Source organism: Pleurodeles waltl, chromosome 4_1 (genome assembly GCF_031143425.1).
Source record: "Pleurodeles waltl isolate 20211129_DDA chromosome 4_1, aPleWal1.hap1.20221129, whole genome shotgun sequence".
NCBI classification, from domain to species: Eukaryota; Metazoa; Chordata; class Amphibia; order Caudata; family Salamandridae; genus Pleurodeles; species Pleurodeles waltl.
The window spans coordinates 819806432-819831366 of NC_090442.1; positions in this window are offsets into that span (position 1 = coordinate 819806432).

Below are 24935 nucleotides of genomic sequence, written 5' to 3' on the forward strand. Positions count from 1 at the left end.
GGTGCATCATGGGGCTCGGATTGGGGCATACGTTGTCTATTACTCCAACCCGGACAAACAAATTCATACTTGGTCCACAGTGCTCAGCCCCCGTACCAGGTCTATGGTGGTATGTCGATTTGCAGTTGAGTTTGGGGACATGGTAGGTGTTTTGGCTTACCGTCGGGAACCGTTGTTTTGGGCTCCTCCTAACAGCAGCTGCAGGACGTGAAGGATCAGCTCCATGGCAGCACCATATGTGTCCAGCTGCCTACAGGTGAGTTTGTGACTTGTATGCTTCCGTTTCCGTCAGCTGAGATGTTGTGGTTGGACCTCCACGGTGACATCGGAGGGAAGCAACATCATGTGTCCAGCAGAAACAGTAGTGGTCTGTCCTCTGACAGCCTCATTTGCCTATCTTGCAGCCGCGGTGGTCTGTGCTGCTTGGTGGTGCCAACAGGACCGTGGCAGTCTTTTATTTATGGAATCGCAATCATTGTAATACAGTGGTCCGACCGCCAACTCGACGCGGTCAGACCATTGCTGCCATCATGGCAGTCCATGGACCACTAAACTCGTAATAGAGTCCCAAATCTTTAATATGCAGTTTCAGGGTATATATGGCCTGACTCATCCAACAACCAAACACCCCGGATACTGAAAACTCACTACATTAGTGATATATGAATGGTTGTATGTCAAAGTAATACAACAGGGGATGGAGCCAGATTTACAAATGTAAGTCATTTCTGTCAAAACGAAACAGCTATAAATCCAGCACCACAAAAAGCCAACCACTGGTACTGAACCACCCCTTGCACACAGAAAATAATGTGGGAAGAGAATTGAAATAAAACCGTCGAAATAATTTTTTAAAAAATTAAACGATTTAAGACTGTTGAAAATAGAAAAAAATATAATGCAATGTTAACCCATTTAGTGTGGCCGACGCCCACACTACCTCACTGGTACGGGTCACGACAAGTGGCCAACACCAGGGAGGGGGTTAAAAAATCCTCTGGTGTATTGCACCGGGGGATTTTTTATTTTTTTGTTCTGAGAGACGCGGAACAACTTCCACATCTCTCCCACACCCCCTCCTCCCACCCCTCTGTGATGTCACATCAGAGTCCTGGGAGGCATTGCTGGAAAGGGGAGAGTCTCCCCTTTCATCAATGCCTTCCTGGCACCGTTTCCTGGCCATGGATTGCAGTGCGGTTGCGATCCATGGCCCGGAAACGCTCATAGGCACCAGGGATCTTCTTTGGCGGGGTTCGCTGCCATGTAAATGGGTCGCCCTCCGTGGGGGCACAAATATATGAAAAAAATAGGTTGGGGTTGTTTTCGGGGGCGATCATGCCCCCCAGATTTAAAACAGCCCCTGGGGCTACAAATGATTATAGTTTTCCCTGGGGGGTGACTGGGCCCCCCCAGGGAATATTTAAAAAAAAAAAATAGAAAATGTTGGGGTCAGCACTTAGGCTGACCCCCTATGGGGCCATTATTTTTTTATACATGTGTGCTTTGCCAAGGAAAAGCACACATGTATGAAAAAAAAGTGATGCAGAGAGTTAGTCTCTCTTTATATATATGTACATATATATATATATATATATGAGACAAATCTATATTGATGTGTGTGTGTGGTGTATATATATATATAGATATATATATATATATATATATATCTATATATATATATATATTTGTATGTGTTGTTTTCCGGGAGCCACAATTGGCCCCCAAGGGAAACCACACATATATGAAAAAGTGCTGTGCTAATCCTATGCTTAAAGACTTTGCTAGATAAGCAGACATTTGAGGTGAGCAAATCTAGAGTGTTGTTGGTGTTGCAGGGTGCTCCTTACTAGAGCAGCTCTCCACCTAAAATTGGGAACTTCCCAGAGTTCTTCTTTGTTTTTTGCATAATTTATGCGTCGCTCTATCCCTGAAAGGGTTTTGGTTTGACTTATACTGGGTGCTCCCTTGTGTCTGGACAAAGCTATACTCCTCTGAAGAGCTCTAATGAGAGCGAAACACGTGTCAGGGGTTGCTTTACTCATTCCAGGTTGGCTTGGATGGTATTTGACCAGTCCAAAGCTGTAATACTGTGCCTGGAGTGGTAAATGGCTTTTGTCATTTTACAGCTCGGCAAGGATGACACTATGTCAATCCTATGCTCAAAGATTTTGCTGTACAAATGGCAAAAGACTTTGTCACTATCTAGCTCGGCGAGGATAGCACTGTGCTAATCCTATGCTTAAAGACTTTGCTAGATAAGCAGACATTTGAGGTGAGCAAATCTAGAGTGTCGTTGGTGTTGCAGGGTGCTCCTTACTAGAGCAGCTCTCCACCTAAAATTGGGAACTTCCCAGAGTTCTTCTTTGTTTTTTGCATATATATATATATATATATATATATATATAATAGATATATATATATATATATATGTATATATCTTTTGTCTAGTGGCAGTTTTGGTGCCATAAAGTAGCGCAGATGCTTTATTGTCCTGCTGCAAAGAATAAACATTTATATGTATTTAGCTGAGTGGATTAGTAAGCGTTACCTGCGCTTTAAAACAAATTAAATGTATGTGCGAGGGGGACTATGGAGATATGAGGTGCACTTTTGGTGGGTGGTACTGAGGGAATTAGAAGAGGAGGTCATGGGATGTAGAGCACCAAAAATGACTGTCGCACTTGATGCCACCAGCGCTAAAGGCTGTGATGATGGGTATGTGGTAAGGTGAAGTATTACTGTCTTTTTTTTTTCAGTGTCTTCCGAGAATCTGCTGAATCGGAGAAGAAGCAAAGGTAAGGTGACGACATTTCCTATTGGACACATCAAACATACCCGCAAGCAATTTTGTGACTGCCTTCTACATAGGCTAGTACTTCAGAGGGACAGTTTAGCTAATAGCAGAGATGGCGTCTCATTGGATGACTGCTGCTCCAGCTAAGATTGTTGGGGAACTTGTCCAGCCACTTCTTCACATAGGTTATAACCTTTATGTGGACAGATCTATACAGGAGTAGAGCTGTTCAGTGAGCTCTAGAAAGCTGGCACTGTGGCCTGCAGTACAGTTCATTGTAACCACAAAGGATTCCCGCAGGAGCTTGTTTGCAAGAAGCTCCAGAAATATCACAGTACTGCATTGAGTTCCAACGAACTGCTCGCAGTCAGGTTCTTGGATAGGCGTGATGTATACATGCTCACTACAATTCATCTTCAGAGCACTTCCCCCATCCCGGTTTGGGGTCATATGGCCAAAGTCCACAAGCCCATCTGTATAATTGATTACAATAAGTACATGGGCAAAGTGGACAAGAATGACCAGGTTTTTCAACCACGCAATGCATGTAGTAAAACTCTCACTTGGTGCAAGAAACTGTTTACCCACCTGATCCAGATAGCAACATACAGTACATATGTTGTTTACTGTCAGACAACCACAGGAATACTCATGACTTTCTTTGATTTCCAGTTGTCTGTAATTGAAAGCCTCACTGCTGTTACAGAAGTATCAGCAGTCTCCACCTCATTTATGTTCTGGAGGATGTGGCAAGGCTGCAGGAGCAACACTTTTCTGATCGCATTACTAAAACACCCAAAAAGGATTGTCCATGTCGTCTCTGTAAAGTGTGCTCGAAGCATGGAAAGCGGCAGGAGAGACGGTATTACTTTCCCCATTGCCCATCACAACCAGGCCTCTGTGTCCCTACTTGCTTTACGTTGTATCATACTAAAGCAAAGTTCTGGGAAATCAACTGAGGTTGAGCTGCCGTTGGGTAATCCTTTCAGTGGCAGTGCATGGATATCGAACATCCAGGGGCCACTGCTTCGTTAGGCAAGGAGCCACAGAATTTGACTTCATCTACTTCATCATGGACTACCTTATGGCCTGCTTGGACCTAAATCCACTGTCAGAACGTGGTAGTTGTTCTGTTCAATTAATGTGCATTATATTCCACATACTGCATATACTAGTGGACAGAACATATGCCACATTGTCATGGAGTACCATTTCTTCACCAGCATATCTGCCTCACTTCAATGGTAAATATGCTTGCTCATTTTGAGGAATAGGCCTCCCAAAGCATACTTGGACACCCTCAACTTGCATCCACAAACTAGTATAGGTTCACTTGGCAATTATACAGGATTAGTCAGGACTCTAATGAGAACAGAGACATCAATGGGTAAGGAAAGCGTATGGTAGGTGTGCCTTCACAGGGATATTGCACAGGTAGAAGGCAGATGGTAAAGGTAGTACAGATGTACATCATCTACACCTATGGATTCAAACCCATTGGTGCCATCCCAGCACTGAAGGACAATGACATGTATAGGTCAGTGTTTGACCTGAATTCATGTTCATCCTCCATCAGAACTTAGTAGATGTTCAGTTTGTTGTATGATAAGTGCATTACAGTCACAGCACTGCACATAATGTTGGCTGGGACATATGCTATGTTCTCATGGACTCCCCTGTATGCCAAACACTACCCTTTTTCATAGCATATGACCTTCTCTTTAGGGAACATCACGAGAATTCCCCAGCATGTCTCCCTTAGTTTCAAAGGTAGATATGCTCAGTCAGTTTGAGGAATCGCTTTGTATAGCATGCTCGGACACCCCCAACTTGCATCCACAAACTGGAAGGAGTTGGATTTAGCACAGTGAGTGTGTTAAAGGCGCATGAAAGACATGTCTCCCTGAGCCTCGATGGCTGTCATGGGACTCATTGGTAAAGATTCGTTACGCATGCACTCGGTAATGTTAAGGAAGAAGGATGCGGTTACTTGACAGGTGGTAAAATGTAGTCAAACTTATTCTGTTATGTGGCGTGTAAATGTGATGGGCCCTTGTCTGGCAATGGTAAGTTAATGTGAGTGCAGTGATTGGTTGGATTGGGCCCGTGGCCGGCGGTATGAAAGGGTTGTTTGTTGTGCGTGAATGGCGTGTGAATGGACCATAAACTATTTGGTGCATGGGCGCGGCTTAATGGCCCACCTTCAGAAGGCTTGGTTTCAATATTCAGATACTTTGATGTTCATGCTTTGAAACCATAATTTCTGAAGGTGCTAAAACCAACCAGTGTGAGTGGTGGGTTAACTTTAACAAACTATTACCAGGGGAGTCCAAGGTTGCAGGTCTTGTGTGCCTCTCACCAGTTTTCCTTCACCCAGAATCCCCTTGAAATAAAAAGAAATTATTAAATAACACATTTGCCTTGCATTTCAATGAACAGAAGTCCAGGGATCTGCAGGCAGCCACAATTTTACTACCACTCAGCGTTTCTCCAATGAAAAACTGCCTCACTTTACTGAGTGGGCAAGTGACCACTACAGGGAAGTACCCAAAACGGATTTTGGAGACATCAAAATTACCTACCACAAAACAGCCTCGTTTTCTAAGACAGTCACCTGAGTATTTGGCCCTGGGCTCAGTAGCCATATAGGGAAACCTACCAAACCCAGATATTTCTGACAACTAGACACCCAAGGCAGTCCACGGAAGTGTGGCATGTTTGGATTTCACGAAGTTTTCTTACCCAGAATACTCTGCAAAAGTGAAACGTTGATTTAAAACACTATTTTTCCTTTCTTTTTCATCCCCGAAACTACAGGAATGTGCAGGGATCCTCAAAATTGCTACCAACCAGTGTTTCTCCACTTGTCCTGATTAAAACACAAGCCCACTTGTGTGCCTGCGTCAGGAATGATCATTCCAGGGTTACCAGTGGTCCTCATGCAAGGAATACCATTCCTGTCGCGGGCACTAGCTTACTCACACAAGTGAGGTACCATTTTTATCGGGAGACCTGGGGGAATGCTGGGTAGGAGGACATTTGTGGCTCCTCTCAGATTCCAGAACTTTCTGTCACCAAAATGTGATGAAAATGTGTTTTTTTTGCCAAATTGTGAGGTTTGCAAGGGATTCTGGGTAACAGAACCTGGTAAGAGCCCCACAACTCACCCCATCTTGGATTCCCCTTGGTGTCTAGTTGTCAAAAACGCACAGGTTTGGTCGGTTTCCCTAGGTGCCGGCTGAGCTAGGGGCCAAAATCCACAGCTAGGCACTTTGTAAAAACAGCTCTGATTTCTTTGGGAAAATGTGATGTGTCCACGTTGCTTTTGGGGCGTTTTCTGTTGCGAACATTAGGCCTACCCACGCAAGTGAGGTACCATTTTTATCAGGAGACTTGGGGGAACACAGAATAGCAAAACAAGTGTTATTGCCCCTTGTCTTTCTCTACATTTTTTCTTTCCAAATGTAAAACAGTGTTTAAAAAAAGACGTCTACTTGAGAAATGCCCTGTAATTCACATGCTAGTATGGGCATCCTGGAATTCAGAGATTTGCTAATAACCACCACTTCTCAACACCTTATCTAGTGCCCATTTTGGAAATACAAAGGTTTTCCTGATACCTATTTTTCACTCTTTATATTTTAGCAAATGACTTGCTGTATAGCAGGTATAGAATAAAAACCCATTGGAAGGTGCAGCTCATTTATTGGCTCTGTGTACCTAGGGTTCTTGATAAACCTACAAGCCCTATGTATCCCCGCAACCAGAAGAGTCCAGCAGATGTAACGGTATATTGCTTTAAAAAATCTGAAAATGCAGGAAAAAGTTATAGAAGAAAACGTGGAAATGGCTCTTTTTCACCTCAATTTCAATATTTTCTTATTTTAGCTGTTACTTTCTGTAGGAAAACCTGAAAAGATCGGCACAAATCACCCCTTTCTGAATTCAGAATATTTTCTACTTTTCAGAAATGTTTAGCTGTCCAGGATCCATCATTGATTTCACACCCATTTCTGTCACTAACTGGAAGGAGGCTGAAAGCACAAAAAATTGTAAAAATGGGGTATGTCCCGGTGAAAATGCCAAAATTGTGTTGAAAAATGTTGTTTTCTGATTCAAGTTTGCCTATTCATGAAAGCTGGGAAGCTGGTGTTTTTAGCACAACAAACCCTTTGTTGATGCCATTTTCAGGGAAAAACCCACAAGCCTTCTCCGGCAGCTCTTTTTTCCCATTTTTTTTTAAAAAATAAACTTTTGCAGTATATTGGCTAATTTCTTGGTCTCCTCCAGAGGAACCCACAAATTCTGGGTACCTTTAGAATCCGTACGATGTTGGAAAAAAAGGACACAAATTTGGTGTGGATAGCTTATGTGGACAAAAAGTTATGAAGGCCTAAGCGCAAACTACCCCAAATAGCCAAAAAAGGTCTCAGCACTGGGAGGGGGAAAGGCCCAGCAGCTAAGAGGTTAAAAATATATAAAAATAATAAAACATGCTTACAGTTTAATTAAGAAGTATTTTTACAACTTTTTAACAATAAAGTATTGCAACGTTAACGTTTATTGAATATAGTTAGATTACTTGTAATTAATTCTATACATCATTTTAATTTTATTTATTAATGCATAATATCTTTTCTTTAGGTGGGAATGTATGTTTTAACTTAAGATTCAGAATTAATACATAATAACAAAATATTTTACTTTAGATGGGAAGTTATTTCATAATTCAAACTTCAAAATGTTCATTTCTATGGTTTAATATAATATAAATAATTAGGAGGAGGCTTTTTTATTAGGCTCACGAATATTGTGGCTGGGGTGGGACTTCGTCCCACAGCTTTCACTGCTATGCAACCCTGACGCGAAGATGTTGACATGCCATTAAAGCATGCTTGCTTTCTGCAGTGCGGGATGCAAGTGGGACGCACCCGGGCTTGCGCCCGGTTGAAGACTGGGCCAAAACTAGCCCATCTTAGCCAGTCATAGCCAAAATGAAGCTGGGCCAGGCCCCCCTCCCCTTGCTTCACAGTTCTAGGTTCCTATTTCATTTCGACCTTGCAAGGAGGTAATAGCTTTTTGCCTATTTTATAATTTATTTAAACAAGGTGTTGCTATGTAAGCTGTGAACTTTGCTGAGTACTTACACCATACTGCACCTTTTGGGACAGTTTACCAAAAGGTAAGGAAAGCAGGATAATAGGCCTTGTTTTGCTGCATACCTCTGCCTTTGACCACTTGAGTAAACATTTAAAAGCTAACAAATGGGAAAAAGAAACCAAACTGTCACAGGAGGCACAGTGAGTGGAGTGGATAACCACACTCACACTCAACCATTGATAACTTATTGGTAAGAGTGGTGGATATGGTAACAAATGAAATTAAATTGGCAGAGCATTACCTTTCTCTAACAACAGCACTGCCCATGTCTCCATGCCCACCTTTATCTATTATCCCTTCTAGGGTATTTGAAATATTATGCCTGAATGAGGCAATAGATTCAACATGGGTCCCAACATCCCAAATAAGACCTGGAGCCTACGTTATGACAAAAGGTCATCTATTCTCCCACAGCAGGAGGCTAGAAGCAATCAAGAGGGCAGCAACTTTACAGCAGATTGTCGGGCAGTTCAAGCCATCAGTCTGCCTGATATGGGAAGTCCTGCCAAGATAAGGAAGAGAGCTATAAAACCAAGTAAAATATTGACCAGGTTAGACTAACTCAAACTCCTTCCCCAGTAGATGATTCATAGGATCAGTTAAAATCATACATATGTGACCTGCTGAATAGTAAGCTGACCCCTATCTTGGCACGTCTAAAAGCTATAAATGCTTAAGTCAAATATCCCCATTAAGAAAGCTAGAGGAAGGTCTTCGTTTCCAGGGGGTATGACTGATCCACCAGATCCTGCCATGCTGCCGTCAACCAAGGCATTAGTTTTATTCTTAAATAATGTAGCAGGTCAAGAAACTTGCACTTTTTATACTGTTGTTATAAATGGATTTAAATCATTTTGTATCAGTGCAGCACCTTCTGCAGCTGGGAGAGGGAAAGGTGGCTTAGCAATTTTTGTGGCAAACCATATATGAAATCTTGAAATTAAGTCACTATAATCAGAATCCTGTTACAAAATCTTTAATCTTCATGTTCCAAAGCGGTGTAATATCATTTTAATGAATTTTTGGTTTAACTTTTTCACATTGCCTCCACTTTGGATTATAGAAGAGATGAGTAGGACAATTAAGAATGGGGCAAACAGGGAGAACATTCCAAGTTCTATCATGTGGGCTGGGGATTTTAACATCCAAAAATGTCCACATACTGGTGATAGTATATGTGATTTTGCAGATGACTATGTTTTGGACTCGGCCCATTTCATACATACTACTCATACACATGGAAAAGCTCTAAACAAGTTGTTTTTATCCCTGCATTTAATCTTTCTCTCGATCAATAAGAATTATGAGAAGCAAAATCTACCCACATTTATAGGTCAGGGGCAGGTCTCTCTAATTGACTTTGTTCTATTATCGAGTGATTTGGCTCAGAATCGACTCAATTATGAAGTTCATTTACTCTCATTTAGTGGTCATAAACCGATTAGACTAAGGATCACTCATTCCAAAATGGATAGACATTCAACAAAAGTAGAAGCACCAGTTCTTTCAGCAGCAAAAAAGGGGTACGCTTGCAGTGGGATTCCATGGACCCAAAGAAATGTTCATAAAATGTGGCTATAAAAAATCATAGGGAGCTCTGGGTTGACTCTCGACATCTGCTGTTCCTGCAAATATTTTATTTAACTTTAAAAAATGTATGTGATGCTATTGCAACCTCAAATAAAACTCCAAAAAGACAATAGGGTCACTCTTGGCTTTTCAAAAGAATGTTTAACCACTCTCCAGGTACTACAATTAGTCACCAATATCATGTCACACGATGTATCAAACATTAGGTGTGCGAGATCTAAGTATAAGCAGGTCCTAAAGTGGAGGAAGCATGAACTTAGGAGAAGAGCATGGAAGGACCTTCAGAAGGCTTCTCAGTTAAAAGATTCCTCCCTTCTTTGGAGTGTAGACAACTGTTCCCTTTTGTGGAGAGTTCTCCTGGCAAGATTATGTGCACTATTATAGAATGTGAATGTACCAATCATTTTTCTATGGTCTTTAATCCAGAGCAAAAGGCCAGTTTGAAGGATTTTGAAAAAAGGTTTATATTTTAACAAGATTGGGTTGTTGACCTAGTTGACTTAGCAGCAGTAACAAATGCCATTGGGAATGCTTCTAGTGGATAGGCCCTGGGCCTGGACGGGGTGCCAGTTGATTTGTATAAATCTAACTTAGCACTTTGGGCTCCCCTGGTCACAAATGTATTCTGGGCTGCATTACGGGGATGGGAGGCTTGTCCCCTCTTGGAAAGAGTCAGTAATTGTTCCAATTTTCAAAAAGGGAGACAGGCTTCTGCCTACTTGTCAACTCAATGGTGAAATTTCTGGGTAGAGTCATCTTAGGTAAGCTAGAGTCTTGGAAGAGGAGAATAAGTTTTTCAGTCCCTGGCAATATGATTTCTGACCTGGTCTGGGAACATCTGAGTAGGCACTTAACCTAATGCTTATTTTAGATAAATATGTGATGGCCAGGAGAGGGATTTTACATATGGTTTTCATGGACCTCTCCTATGCCTTTGACATGGTTGACAGGAACCTTCTGTGGAGTATGATGGCACAGGCTTTTGGTACTCAGAAGAAAATCACATCAGGACACAATTACTAGAGTACATTTTTCCATGACGGGAGACTGCACATCTCCAATTATGGTGGTAAAGGGAGTACGGCAGGGCTGTATTTTTGGCCCCTTTCCTTTTTTTTGTACTATATAAATTGCATAGGCACTACTCTAAAATCCTAGACTAATGATGCCCTAAAGATAGGTACCCTTTTGGTACCAGTGTTGCTGTATGCAAATTATGTGGTCTTGCTGGTGGGCACAGCAAATAGCCTTCAGAAACTTCTAGATGGGTTAAACGATTTTATGCCGGGCCTCAAGCTCAAAGTTAATCAGCAGAATTCACTTAATATGTCTTGTGGCCCAAAACTCCTTGAATCAAAATCCTTTTATTTAGTAAGTAGACTAATTGGAAGAATTGCTATCTTAAATTAACTGGGATTTCTATTTGATGAAAGTAGGAAATGGGACAGGTTAATAGCTGTCAGAGAGCAAAAAATGAAGGCCACCGCAGAGGCCATTTTTAGGTTTGCCTCCAGGCTAGGATATAAACCAGTACATGAGCTTCTTCAGATTTCTTATAGTAGATTATAGCTATAGCTACTTACAGTGGAGTAGTATGGGTTTTTGGTGCTGGAGGGAAGCACCAAACTAGGGAAAATACATTTCTGTGTAGGCTTATTGCCATACCCAGGGCAACTGCAGGCTTTATTTTTCACACAGACCTAGGAGCTGACTATGTAGAAGACCGTATCATATTGGCTCCTCTGTATTTCTGGCTAAAGATATGGAGTACCCCCAAACACACTTTTCCAGGCAGGTTTTGTTGGTTTGCTTTATTCAGGACAATACGACTTTAATTCCATGGTTATCTTATATAAAAAACACTTTTTATAGTCTTGGGAGTAATCAATACTGTATTTTGACATTTCAGAACAGATTACCCCAGACTTGAGACTAAGATTAAAACAGAGGTATGTCTCCCATAGAGAGGGATTCAGACTTGTGGATATATTGGACATACCCTCGGTCCCAGAATATATGCAAATTAGTACCACTCAGGGGATGGAACCAGATCTGTCATGGATCATAAAGCCTGAACATAGATTTTATTTGATTAGATAAAGGTTGAGCAGAATTCATTATTTGGTGGCTTTCCCTGTCACCCGCACAGGGCATTTATCCTTGCCCCCTTGCCCATGTGATGGGCACACAGCCCAGTCACTTTGCACTTCATGCTATATTGCACTGTATATAAGTCACCTAGGTCACGGTTTTTATGCCCTGTATTAGCAAAGCAGCACTTTGCTTCATATAAGGAAGGTCTAATTTTATTTGCAGAGTTTCACATTTATAGTAATCTATTTCTCTGTACTTCATTATATAATTACTGCCATATCAATAAGGACATTTTATTCATCTTAAATATTGTTTTTTCTGAAAACAAAAGCTTTTAGGATTGTGTGTTGTGTTTTTTTAGAAATGGGTAAATACATTGGTGTTTTTAAGATCTTCTTTTTTTAAATAATGTATTTGAGATCATTATCAAGGGTTTTAACAAAATGATTTATAATTTGTGTACTTTCATGGCCTTTTTGGCCGAACAAAGTTATTTTGATGATGATGATGATGAAATAATTAAAGATTTAATTCAAAATTAAAATAACAGTGTTGTAGATTTTTGTTTTTGTTTTACTTTTGGAAATAAATACATTCAATTATATTGCATTAATATTTGACCTAGGAAAATGTTATTAATTTATCATGAAAGTAATAAACCTTTTTATTTGTTGCCATAATTTACCATACAATGTTTTGCACCCGACTCTTGGGTATCCCTATGGTTAAGGATATAACAAAGTTTAAAAAGTGTATTTAACCCAGATAATTATTAAAACTAATTTTTGTTTAATATTAATGTGAAATCCGTATTCTATTTATTATCAATGTAGAACCAAATACAAAGAAATGTTACACAACTATTAGCCTAATTTTGCTTTAAAATCTTTAAGCAATTTAAATATACTAAATTGAATACAGATTATTTGTATTAAGTTTAAATTTAAACAAAAATCCAACCTCGAGTAGAAAAAAATACAAAAATATAATTTTATTATGCATTATACATTTTTCAAGGTGATATGGAGAATTAATTAAAAGTTATTTAATCATATTGCAATAAATATCATTGTTACATTGAAAATGGTTGCTAAATGTTTTATAAATAAATAATTATGTTTTCTTTTTAAATTTTGCTTAACAATAAATTGTATTTGTTCACATTTGTACCAATTTTAAATATTTTAGTTTATTTCCTTTGGTGTTTTATTTAAGTCCCACTGCCATTCTTTGCTTTAGAAAGATGTTGTAGCACTAGTGGTTGTCCATTTGCTTTGCTAGATCTACTTTAGCATGGAATTAGAGTCCTCTACTCCTGTTTCTGGCCCCCCTTTGGCTGCAGTAACTTTGGAAGTGCATCAGTGGACTTACTCTTTACATGTCACTGCCTTAACACCCCCCATAATCCTCCATAAGCTGCTCCTTACTCCTCCTTAAATCACTCCCATTTAGTAATAGGAATGCAATTTTTTCAGCCACTTCCTCAGATACACACACCTTTACTACTAAGGGCCTGATTATGAGGCTGGAGGTCTGAAGACTGCCAGCTCGTGGTGGCTGTCGGACTTCTGCAGCTGTGGTGGTCCGACCTCCACATTACGAGGTTGGCGAGCAGACCCGCCAACCTACTGCCATCCCAGTCCGGATCTCAGATCCCGATGGGCTGGCGGTGGTGCATGTTGTAATCTACCAGGGCAAAGCTGAAGTCAGCGCCGCCCTGCTGATGTTAACCTTGTTCTCTGCCAGCCTTTCCATGGCAGTTTAACCACTATGAAAAGGCTGGCAGGGAATAAGTGCAGGGGACCACAGGTGGGCTCCTGCACTGTCCATCCCTGTGGCCAGTGGCATGGGCAGGGCAGGGCTCCGCCTGCCCAGAACCCTTGAAATGCACACTGTCTTCTGTGCCAACAGTACACATTGCGAGGGTGCTGGTAAGCCCGGTGGGCGGCAGCATTGCTGACGGCTCTATTATGAGCCGAAGACAATTCTGTTGCACCTTTTCCACTGGGCTGATTGACGGAAACCTTGGTTTCTGCCAGTCAGCCCAGTGGGAAAGTTGTAATGGGGCCTGCGGGGAATTCATGAGCACAGCGGCAACCACCCCGTGGGTGTTTCCATCCACCAAACTCCTAATCAGCCCCTAAGTAGTAAACATTCATGTGTGAGAATCTTCCCATTGATAAGACAGGAGAAGCAGTGGAGGAGATTTACACTTTAAGGTTTGTTAATAGTATTTTGTAGTATTTGATTAGTACTATTAAAGTACTACTAAACATAGTACAAAATGCAGACACCAACATGTTTTTAGGGTACAAAATCAGATGATCATGCTTTCCTGTTTAAATTACAATTCTGGCATCTAAAAATATGTCTTACATTGTATTCACTTTGGGCTCCTACACAGATTTGCACTAGGAAGCAGGTTCAGAATTACAGATCAAATGAAAATACCCTGCTATGTTCAAGTCCTGCTATAGGCTGAAATGTCAACCAGGATGCACTATGGGCCTGATTTAGAGTGTGGCGGACGAGAAACTTTATCACAAATGTGCTGGATTTCCCTTCCACCATATTACAATCTTCATAGGCTATAAAGGGATCGTAATATGGTGGATGGAATATCAGTCACGTTTGTGACGGAGAACCCTCCTCAGCGAAACTCTAAATCAGGCCCTATGTCTATTGACTGTTTTGAGTGTGCCACTGCAGTAACCCCAACCATGAGATTCAAGCAATGGGCAATAGAAAACTAGGTGGGACTGCTATTTATTTTGCAGTGTGAGAAAATGGATTATTAGTTGGGGTGTTTGGCAGTCCACAACAAATAGTAATGTCACTATTCTTGTAAGATCAATAAAGGTTTCTGCCCTGATACCATAAATACAGGGGCTAGAGGAACTTCCTAAGTTCATCCTCCCTGAAACTACTCCTGGAGGAATACGTCACATGCCCAACTCCTTTGCCACACGATGCATGGCCTGGGAGCTGGACATAGGGACACTAGCAGATGACGACTAGACAGAGGCTAGGTCATCCCCAAGATATTTGTCAATTGCATGCAGACTATGCCTCACATAGCTAACATTCCTTTATAGTGTATACATCACAAGACGTAGATTTTGGGCAAAGGGCGTGATTATCTCCCCCTCCTGCCTCTGATGTATGGTGCCAGAAAACAAGCACCTTCCTGCATGTGGTATGGGACTGTATTTAAATACAAGCATACTGGAATCATATATTCATATGTCTGGGCTGTGTGCTGGGGCAACCCATAACTCAACTCAAATTGATCCTCTGACATACATCTGCGGAATTCGAAGACAACTAATATACAAACACTTTCTCATCACTGGGTTTCACTGTGGCTAAAAGATTAAAAAAAGAAAAAACAACAAAATCTAGCAAAAGATGGGGATGACCTTGCAAAAAATGGTTGTTTTCATACAAACAGCATTCGTAATAACCATCATCCTAAACCGTAGAGCTTTAATGACAAGAAGAGCATGTAAATTAATTACAGAGGCAATCAGATAAAATACAGTGTTGGAACTAGCCTTTTTTGCGGGCTTATCCCCAAAACCTTTGCCTCTGACCTCCTGTTTTTTACTGTGCGTTGAATTGAGTTTTTGGTGGCTTTCTGACTCTGGGCCCTTTATCGATGCTGACCAGTGCTAAGATACAAGGGTTTTCTGTTTAAATTGTATTGATGATTGGTTTATCCATGATTACCATATTTGATTTACTGCTAAGTCGTTAGTATAGTGCACCATGTGTTCTGTGGGCCTGTAAATCAAATGCTGATAGTGGGCCTGCAGCACCAATTGTGCCACTCACATGAGTAGCCCTGTAAACTGCAGTGTCTGTGTGGGCAGTTTTAAACTGGCATTTTGACCTGGCAGACCAAGTGCACCCACCTACCAGGCCAAAACCTTCCCTTTTACTATATGTAAGGCACCCCTAAGGTAGGATCAAGGCAGCTCCATGGGCAAAGTGCTGTGTTTTTTTAAGGTAGGACATGTACTGGTGTGTTTTTTTATGTACTGATAGTGAAATACTGACAAATTCAGTTTTTACTATTGCAAGGGCTATTTCTCCCATGGGGTAACATGGAGATTGCCTTGAATAGCTTTTAAGTGTAATTTCCCATTGAAAGCAGATAGCGATATGGAGTTTAGGGCCTTTTTGTGAAGTTGCTTTTTGAAAATGCCACTTTCAGAAAACAGGTATTTTCTTGCTTAACCATAATGTTCCTCTCTGCCTGTCTGTGGAATACACATCTGGGTCAGGATGACAATTGGGCTTTTTGTGAATTCACTCAAAGGGTGTTGAGGTGTGCCCTGCATATCTGGATGGGTCTTCCTGAGCTAGACTGGTGGGGAGAGCAGACACTTGCACTTTAATAAGGCTGTACCTGTCCTTACACAAAAAAGTCTGCAAGGCCCTGGAGTGTGTCTAGGGCCATAGCAGGAAAGGTAGCACTACAAAGACTCAGAAATTTGTCTACTTTAAAGACACAAATGGGTATAGATGTTGGACCTCTGACCCCACAAATTTGAAACAATTCCAGACTGAGGGCATTCTGCATGGGAGAAGACCTAGATGCTGTAGGAGGGACTGCCACTTTGCCTGTTGCTTTGTTGTGCTTGCCTGCTGCTTGCTGTTACTCTCCAAGGAGTGAAAGTACAGGACTTTTCTTTCTACATCCTGCTTGCCAAGGCTCTCCAAGGGCTTGAGTTAAGCTTGCTCCTGGTAAGAACTCTCAGGGACATCAAAAGCTTCATCTGCCAGCACCTAGGCTTCTCTGCTCAGAGCTCTGTCCTACCAAGTGGAACCAAATCCAGTCTGGACCCTTGAAGGAGGTTTTTGGTGCAGCAAGAAGACAATCCACTCATTCATTCAATGCGTAATTCCGAACCAGAGCATTGCTGCAAGAATTTAATGTATTGCTGCTGCCTACCACGGAGCATGATCCCCGCTTGACACAATGACTATGGTTTTCCATGCAGGCCTAAGCTTTCCTTCACAGCATGTCAGAAGATCCACCACTGCATCAGTTTCGAGCACTGCATTACTGAAATCTGTGATGCACAGCCCTGATTCCAGCACAGCACCTGCTCATCGCTGTGAGATTGACGCATCGCAACTTGACTTCCAATGCGGCATTGACACATCGTCCCTGGGTGCAATTTTCTTCAAAGACACTGCACCGCAGTAAGGAACAGACGCTTCATGCCTCAATTGATGCAACACCTCCCCTGTGGCAGTAAGGAACCAACGCATCACCTCTCCTGCGTAGCAGTATGGAACCAATGCACCACCTCCCAGCAACAATACGGAACCAACGCATCTCTGGATCCTTCAAGGCATTACCTCCTCTGCAGCCCACATCATCTTTGTATTGGATGCATCTCAGGTACTTTTCCTCTGTCAAGCGCTTCATTGATTTCATTGACCTCATTACGACCCTGGTGGTCGATGATAAAGTGGTGGTAATACCCCCAACAGGCCGGCAGTAATAAATATGAAATTATTACCATGGTGGAAACCGCTCAGACAGACAGCCACTTTAACACACCGACCGCCAGGGCGAAACCAACAGGGCACCATGGAGGTAACCGCCTACAGCCAGACAGGAGACAATTTTCTGCCCCCTGTATTATGAGACAACAATCTGCCACCTTTTCCGGGGCGGTACCAATGACATCAAACGCCTGGCGAAAACAGATTTCAGAAGTCAAAGGACTCACCTGTGGAGACTCAGGGAAGAACCACGCCTCCATGGAGCCCGAGTTGCATGTTTTCCCATGAACTTCTACCATCTGCTCCACTATGAACACCAACGCCGGCGAAGACGACCATGGTGAGTACTGCCGCCTAGCACACAGGGGAGTAGGGAGGAAAAAGAGAGTGAGACACACTCGCAACACACCCACCCCAACACCATACACACAAACAGATGCAGTAACAATACATATTCACCCGTACCCCTCAGGAATAATACAAGGACAAAAGGAATTGATTAAAGTGAGTGTAATAAGATAAAATAGTATAAATATGTGCATCCAAATAAAAAAGTATATGCATATTTACAAATGTAGGGACAATGCCCAGTCCTCAATATCCGTGGGCCACAGGGCCTCATCACATAGTCCAAGGCCCCACTTCACTCCTGCAACAACACGGAGACAACACTGCAGGGGCATGAGGTTGAAAATAGCCAGGCAACTCAGGGGGACAGGGAATGGGGGGCACCTCAGCCAGAAGATGGTACAACACCAGTGGTCCTGGAGGGGGCAACATGCCCTGTGCTCTGTCCTGGGGAGTGCAAGGCCACAGTCTTTTAAGTGGGTGACTTGCCTACTGGCTCTGGAGGGGGTCAACATGCCCTGTGCATGATCCTGGGGAGTGCAAGGCCATAGTCTCTCAAGTAGATGAATTCTTCCATTGGTTCTGTAGGGGATATTGTATCCAGTAAGCTTCATCCTGTGGAGGATGGGATGAGTGGATGGCTTCTTCCACTGGTTCTGGAGGGGACTTTGTGCCCAGTGAGCTTCATCCTGTGGAGGACAGGGTGAGTGGGTGGCTTCTCCACTGGTCTTGGAGGGGACATTGTGCCCAGTGAACTTCTTCCTAGGGACGGCGGGTGAGTGGATGGCTTCTCCACTGGTTCTGGAGGGGGCATTGTGCCCCGTGAACTTCATCCCGTGAAGGACGGGGTAAGTGGATAGCGTCATCCTGTGGAGGATGGGGTGAGTGGATAGCTTCTCCACTGGTTCTGGAGGGGCATTTTGCCCAGTGAGCTTCATCCTGGGGAGGATGGGGTGAATGGATGGCTTCTCCACTGGTTTTGGAGGGGGCATTGTGCCCAGTGAGCTTCATCCTGTGGAGGATGGGGTGAGGGGATGGCTTCTTCCACAGGTTCTGGAGGGGGCATTGTGCCCAGTGAGCTTCATCCTGTGGAGGATGGGGTGAGTGGCTGGTTTCTCCACTGGTTCTGTAGTGGGCATTGTGCCCAGTGAGCTTCATCCTGTGGAGGATGGGGTGAGTGGATGGCTTCTTCCACGGGTTCTGGAGGGGGCATTGTGCCTGTGATGCAGATCTTGGGGAGTGCATTGTCACAGTCTTTCACCTGGGTGTTAGACCCACAGGATTTGCATGGGCCAGGGTGCACAATAGCCCATGGAAGCAGGACTACACACTGTCCACCAACGGTGATGGCTGCTCAGTGGTGGCAATGTTGGAGTTGACAGTGATGAGGGGAGGTTCCAGCCCTTCCCCTGCAGCCTCGGATGGCTGCCCACTGAGGCTGCTGGTGGCAGTGCAGGTGGCGGCACTGGTGGCGGTGCTGGTGGCGGTGCTGGCAGTGGTGGGGGGAGACTCCAGCCCTTCCCCTGCAGCCTCAGATGGCTGTCCACTGGGGCTGCTGCTGCTGGCATTGGTGCTGGTGACAGTGCTGGCAGTGGTGGGGGGAGGCTCCAGACCTTCCCCTGCAGCCTCGGACGGCTGCCCACTGGGGCTGCTGCTGCTGGTGGCGGTGCTGGCAGTGGTGGGGGGAGGCTCCAGCCCTTCCCCTACAGCCTCGGGCGGCTGCCCACTGGAGCTGCTGCTGCCGGCAGTGGTGCGGGTGGTGGTGCTGGCAGTGGTGGGGGAGGCACCAGCTCTTACCCTGCAGCCTTGGACGGCTGCCCACTGGGGCTACTGCTGCTGGTGGCGGTGCTGGTGGCGGCGTTGGTGGCTGTGCTGGTGGTGATGCTGACAGTGGTGGGGGTCGGCTCCAGCCCTTCCCCTGCAGCCTCAGATGGCTGCACCACCATGGCTGGTGGTGGGGGCTCCGACTGAATTCCTGCACCAGGACTCTTGTCTTTTCTGTCTGCTGGTGCAGGCCCCTTGTCCTTCCTGCCAGCAGCTGGGGATGGCTCCTTGCTCCTTTTGGCAGCAGCAGGTGACTGCTTCTTGCCCTTCCTTTCAGTAGCCGGGGACTGCTCCCTGCCCTTTCTTTTAGCAGATGGAGTGCCTCCTTGCCCTTCCTTTTATCAGATGGGGTGCCTCCTTGCTCTTCCTTGCACCAGCTGGGAGTGCCTCCTTGCCCTTCCTTGCAGCATTTGGTGCGGGCACTCTTTCAGTGTGGCTGCCTGGTGCATGGGATCCTCTCCCACCTGGAGCAGCTGTGGACACTACTGTGCCCGTGGACTGGGTGGCTGAGATGCTTGCCTGGGTTTTGATCGCCCTGGCCTGATGAAAGGGATGGGGAGGAGGGGTAGGGAAGAGGTCAATGTTGGCCGAGAAAAAGCTTCTTAGAGACATTGGGGTGGGAAGAGGGACATGGTTTAGGAGTGGAGGAAGAGGGAGAAGTTGTAGGAGGTGTCAGTCTACTGTGTTTGGGTGCAGGTGCATGGGCTGGATGCTGTTCTGAGGTGGGTGGCTGTTGGGTGTCTGAGTGCTTGCTTTTGTGCACTTTGGGAGGAGGGGGCACAGACACAGTGGGAGGGGACACAGGGTATGTGTGCATGGATGTGGGGGTGGTGACTGCCAGTGAGGGGCATGCACTGATAGGTGTGCTGGTGGTAGTGGATGAGGATGTAGTGCATGCAGGTGTGAGTGGAGACGCAACAGGGAGGGAGGTGGACGAGGAGGAGGAGAGGGCCACAGTGGAGGCAGTGGATGTTGGTATATCTACTTCTGGATCGTGTTTGTGAGAGTGCCTGCTGGATGATGTGTGGTGCTTGCGTTTGCCATGTCCACTCTTGTGTGTTGTCCTGGGTGCTAGATGGCCTGACTGTGTGTTTGGGATAGGTTGGGGTTGAGGGGAATGGGATTGGGAAGAGGAAGTTGGAGGGGGGAGGTTGGAAACAGGGAAATGGCTGCCATCAGAAAGGAGGCCAGAGCCTGGATTGATCTATGTTGGGCTGCCAAGCCAGTGTGAATGACCTCCAGGAATGCATTGTCTGTTGCATCCAGCCCCTGGATGGCATTCACAATGGTTGACTGCCCAACAGAGATGGATCGCAGGAGGTCAATAGCCTCCTCACTCGTGCCAGCAGGGCTAACTGGGGCAGGGCCTGAGGTGTCTGGGGCGAAGGAGATGCCCACCCTTCTGGGTGAGAGGGCATGGGAAACTCCCTGAGGGGCTGCTGGGAGGGAGATGCTGGGATGGGGGTGTTGGCTGTACTTGTAGCTGGGGTGGTCACAGAGGTCTCTACCACCACCAGGGAGCTTCCATCGGAGAGGGTATCTGTGTCAGAACTGTCCCCTCCGATCTCCACTGTGGTGTGCCCCTCACCCTCCATCCCACTGGTGCCCTCACTGTCGGTGGATTCGGCCTCCTGGGTCCTGTGGGATGCAGCTCCCTCCTTCGCCAGTGCCCCTGCTCCTCCGCCAGATGATGCTAATACAAATAAGGACAGGGTGACAAAACAAAAAGTGGGGGGAAGAGACAAAGGATACACTTGGTCAATAGTACCCCCAACACCACCATTGGCATACACAACACTCTCACACACAGGGAACAGCCCTACGCACTGTGCAATGCATTACTAGTCACAATGCTAGTCACCAGCCCATGGATAGGAACACCTGACGCAAATTGCAGCATACCTGGGACCCACAGACTCCTGCCCAGTGGTGGATACCTACTAGCTTGATAGGTGTACTTCCACATCAGAACCCTTCCCTACATGGGACCTACCCTGCTATGCCAGGCCTAAGCTAGGGGCACCCACAGGGCCCACACCCCCCATCCGGATACCACCCCACCAGGCGTAAGTTGTAATGATGAGCACTGTACTCACCCCCTTGTGGCTGCTGTGATGCGGCAAGTGCCCATCTAGCTCTGGATAGGCCACTGCCAATATGCGGGCCATCAGGGGTTCAGGGTTCAATGGCCACCCCTTCCTCGTTGAGAGGCCATCTCCAGCTGGGCCTCCACCATCTTCCTTGCCCAGCATCTCAGGTCCTCCCACCGTTTCCGCCAGTGGGTGCCCCGCCTGCCATAGCGCCTCAGGATACGCACGTCCTTGGCAATGGCACACCATATATCCTTCTTTTGATGGGCGGTGACCTGAAGGGAAATACACACAGGGAAAGGTATTAGTCCAACCGACCTGCCTGTTACACTCATGGCCCACCACGCACCTTCCCATCCCCATTAGCACAAACATGTCCCACCATACATGTTGCATGCTGCCCAGGGCCCATCCACCAACCCCCCCTACATGAGGTCTTTACACACAGCACTCCATGCGTTCACACCCTATGCATCGTACTCACAGTGTACTCACCTGTTGGTCTGGAGGCCCATACAGCAGTCGGTACTGGGGTAGGACCCCATCCACCAGTCATTCCAACTCCGCTGAGGTGAAGGCAGGGTCCCTTTCCCAAGGCACACGAGCCATAGTCGGTTACAGACAGAGGTCACAGAAGCACATGCAGTGTAGGTCCTCTCCTGTTGAAGGTCAGGTAGCAAGTGAGTGAACAGATAGAAAATGGCGATCACGTCCGCAGCGGTGCGTACCGTCACCGCACATCAAAATTGGCCACTGTACCCCATAGGGCCCAGTGATGAGGAGTTGCACATCGGTTCTCGACCGCCACACACAACTGAGCACGACGTCAGCGCAATTATCTAATTTCGAGCTGTCCCTCCATAGGGGACAGGCGAACACCATTTCAGGGGGGGTGCAGGCCATGGATCCTATCTGCTTCACAGTACACAAATGCACCATTTGGTCATCTCCAACAAAATACTTTTACAATCACAACATGCATTGAACTGTAGTGGTTGGAATGTAGAGATAATGACCAGCTGCTCACTATTTTAACCCATAGATTGCAACCGCTGCAGATGAATAGGACATGGAGACATCCCCCCATGTACAGACCCCTGGTGGACTTGGCAACAATGGAGGACAGGCACATTATCCTCACCTATAGTCTTGAGAGGGCCACAATCACAGAGCTGTGTGCCCAATTGGAGCCTGACCTAATCTCTGCTATCCGTCACCCCACCGGGATCCCAGCATTTAGATGGACAGATTGTTGACTTATTTGTTTAAATAGGTTGATTTTTATATCAACATACATTAACGGTGTTGAAATGTGGTCAACATGGGATGTATTTTGAAATGAATGTAACTATGTTAATTAAATAAGTTTTATTTGTACTTGCCACATACTATTTGTATTACTTGCTTATCTTTTGTTTCTTTTTGCATTTGAATATTTTATTGTAATTTTTTGTTACTGTTCGTAAATCTCTGAATCCATCATAATAGACAGCCAAGTACTTGTACATTTGTGTGCTCCACAAGTTGTTTTTTGTGTTTCATTTTAATGCCTGGTCCCAGCAGGCATTGAGAATTACACAAAAATGGAGCAGTGAAATGTTGTAAACTTCACTGTGTCATGTTTTCAGGCCCCCCTGCATGGGAACGTCCCCCTTCCATACACTATGCCTCATGCAGGCATAATATGGCGCAATGGGTTGCAAAGTGTAAATACAACATGGTGAAAAAGCCACCTTAGAGCTGCCTTTGCATAAAAAAATGATGCTATGGCAGCGCAAGGTGGCGCTAGAGGCTTGTAAATATGCCCCATGATTCTTAAATCCCTCAGATTTTATTATTTGTGTTCTCAATAATCTATGTGCTTTCTTTAACCCCTTCGCTGCCAGGCCTTTTCCCCCTCAGGTGCCAGGCCTTTTTTTGACTGTTTGGGGCAGGGCACGCTTAGGCCCTCATAACTTTTTGTCCACATAAGATACCCACGCCAAATTTGCGTCCTTTTTTTCCAACATCCTCGGTATTCTAGAGGTACTCAGACTTTGTGGGTTCCCGTGAAGGAGACCAATAAATTAGCCAAAATACAGTAAAATGTTTTTTTTTTTTAAACAAATTGGAAAAAAGGGCTGCAGAAGAAGGCTTGTGGTTTTTCCCTGAAATTGGCATCAACAAAGGGTTTGCAGTGCTAAAATCACCAGCTTCCCAGCTTTCAGGAACAGGCAGACTTGAATCAGAAAACCCAATTTTTCAACACAATTTTGGCATTTTACTGGGACATACCCCATTTTTACAAATGTTTGTGCTTTCAGCCTCCTTCTAGTCAGTGACAGAAATGGGTGTGAAACCAATGCTATATCCCAGAAACCTAAACATTTCTGAAAAGTAGACAAAATTCCGCAATGGTTAATTTGTGCAGATCCTACAAGGGTTTCCTACAGAAAATAACAACTGAAATAAAAATATATTGAAATTGAGGTAAAAAAACAGCCCTTTTTCTCTACGTTTTACTCTGTAACTTTTTCCTGCAATGTCAGATTTTTGAAATCGATATACCGTTACGTCTGCTGGACTCTTCTGGTTGCGGGGATATATAGGGCTTGTAGGTTCATCAAGAACCCTAGGTAGCCAGAGCAAATAAATGAGTTGCACCTTGCAGTGGGTTTTCATTCTATACCGGGTATACAGAAATTAATTTGCTGAAATATAAAGAGTGAAAAATAGGTATCAAGAAAACCTTTGTATTTCCAAAATGGGCACAAGATAAGGTGTAGAGGAGCAGTGGTTATTTGCACATCTCTGAATTCTGGGATGCCCATACTAGCATGTGAATTACAGGGCATTTCTCAAATAGATGTCTTTTTTACACACTGTCTTATATTTGGAAGGAAAAAATGTAGAGAAAGACAAGGGGCAATAACACTTGTTTTGCTATTCTATGTTCCCCCAAGTCTCCCGATACAATTGGTACCTCACTTGTGTGGGTAGCCCTAGTGCCCGCAACCGGAAATGCCCCAAAACACAAAGTGGACACATCACATTTTCTCAAAGAAAACAGAGGTGTTTTTTGCAAAGTGCCTACCTGTGGATTTTGGCCTCTAGCTCAGCTGCCAACAAGGGAAACCTACCAAACCTGTGCATTTTTGAAAACTAGAGACCTAGGGGAATCCAAAACGGGGTGACTTGTGGGGCTCTCACCAGGTTCTGTTACCCAGAATCCTTTGCAAACCTCAAAATGTGGCTAAAAAAACACTTTTTCTCCATTTCTGTGACAGAAAGTTCTGGAATCTGGGAGGAGCCACAAATTTCCTCCTATCCAGCATTCCCCCAGGTCTCCGGATAAACATGGTACCTCACTTGTGTGAGTAGGCTAGTGCCAGTGACAGGAATGGTAGTCCTTGCATGAAGACCACTGGTAACCCTGGAGTGATCCATTCCTGACGCAGGCACACAAGTGGGATTGTGTTTTCATCAGGACAAGTGGAGAAACTCTGGGTGGTAGGAATTTTGAGGATCCCTGCACA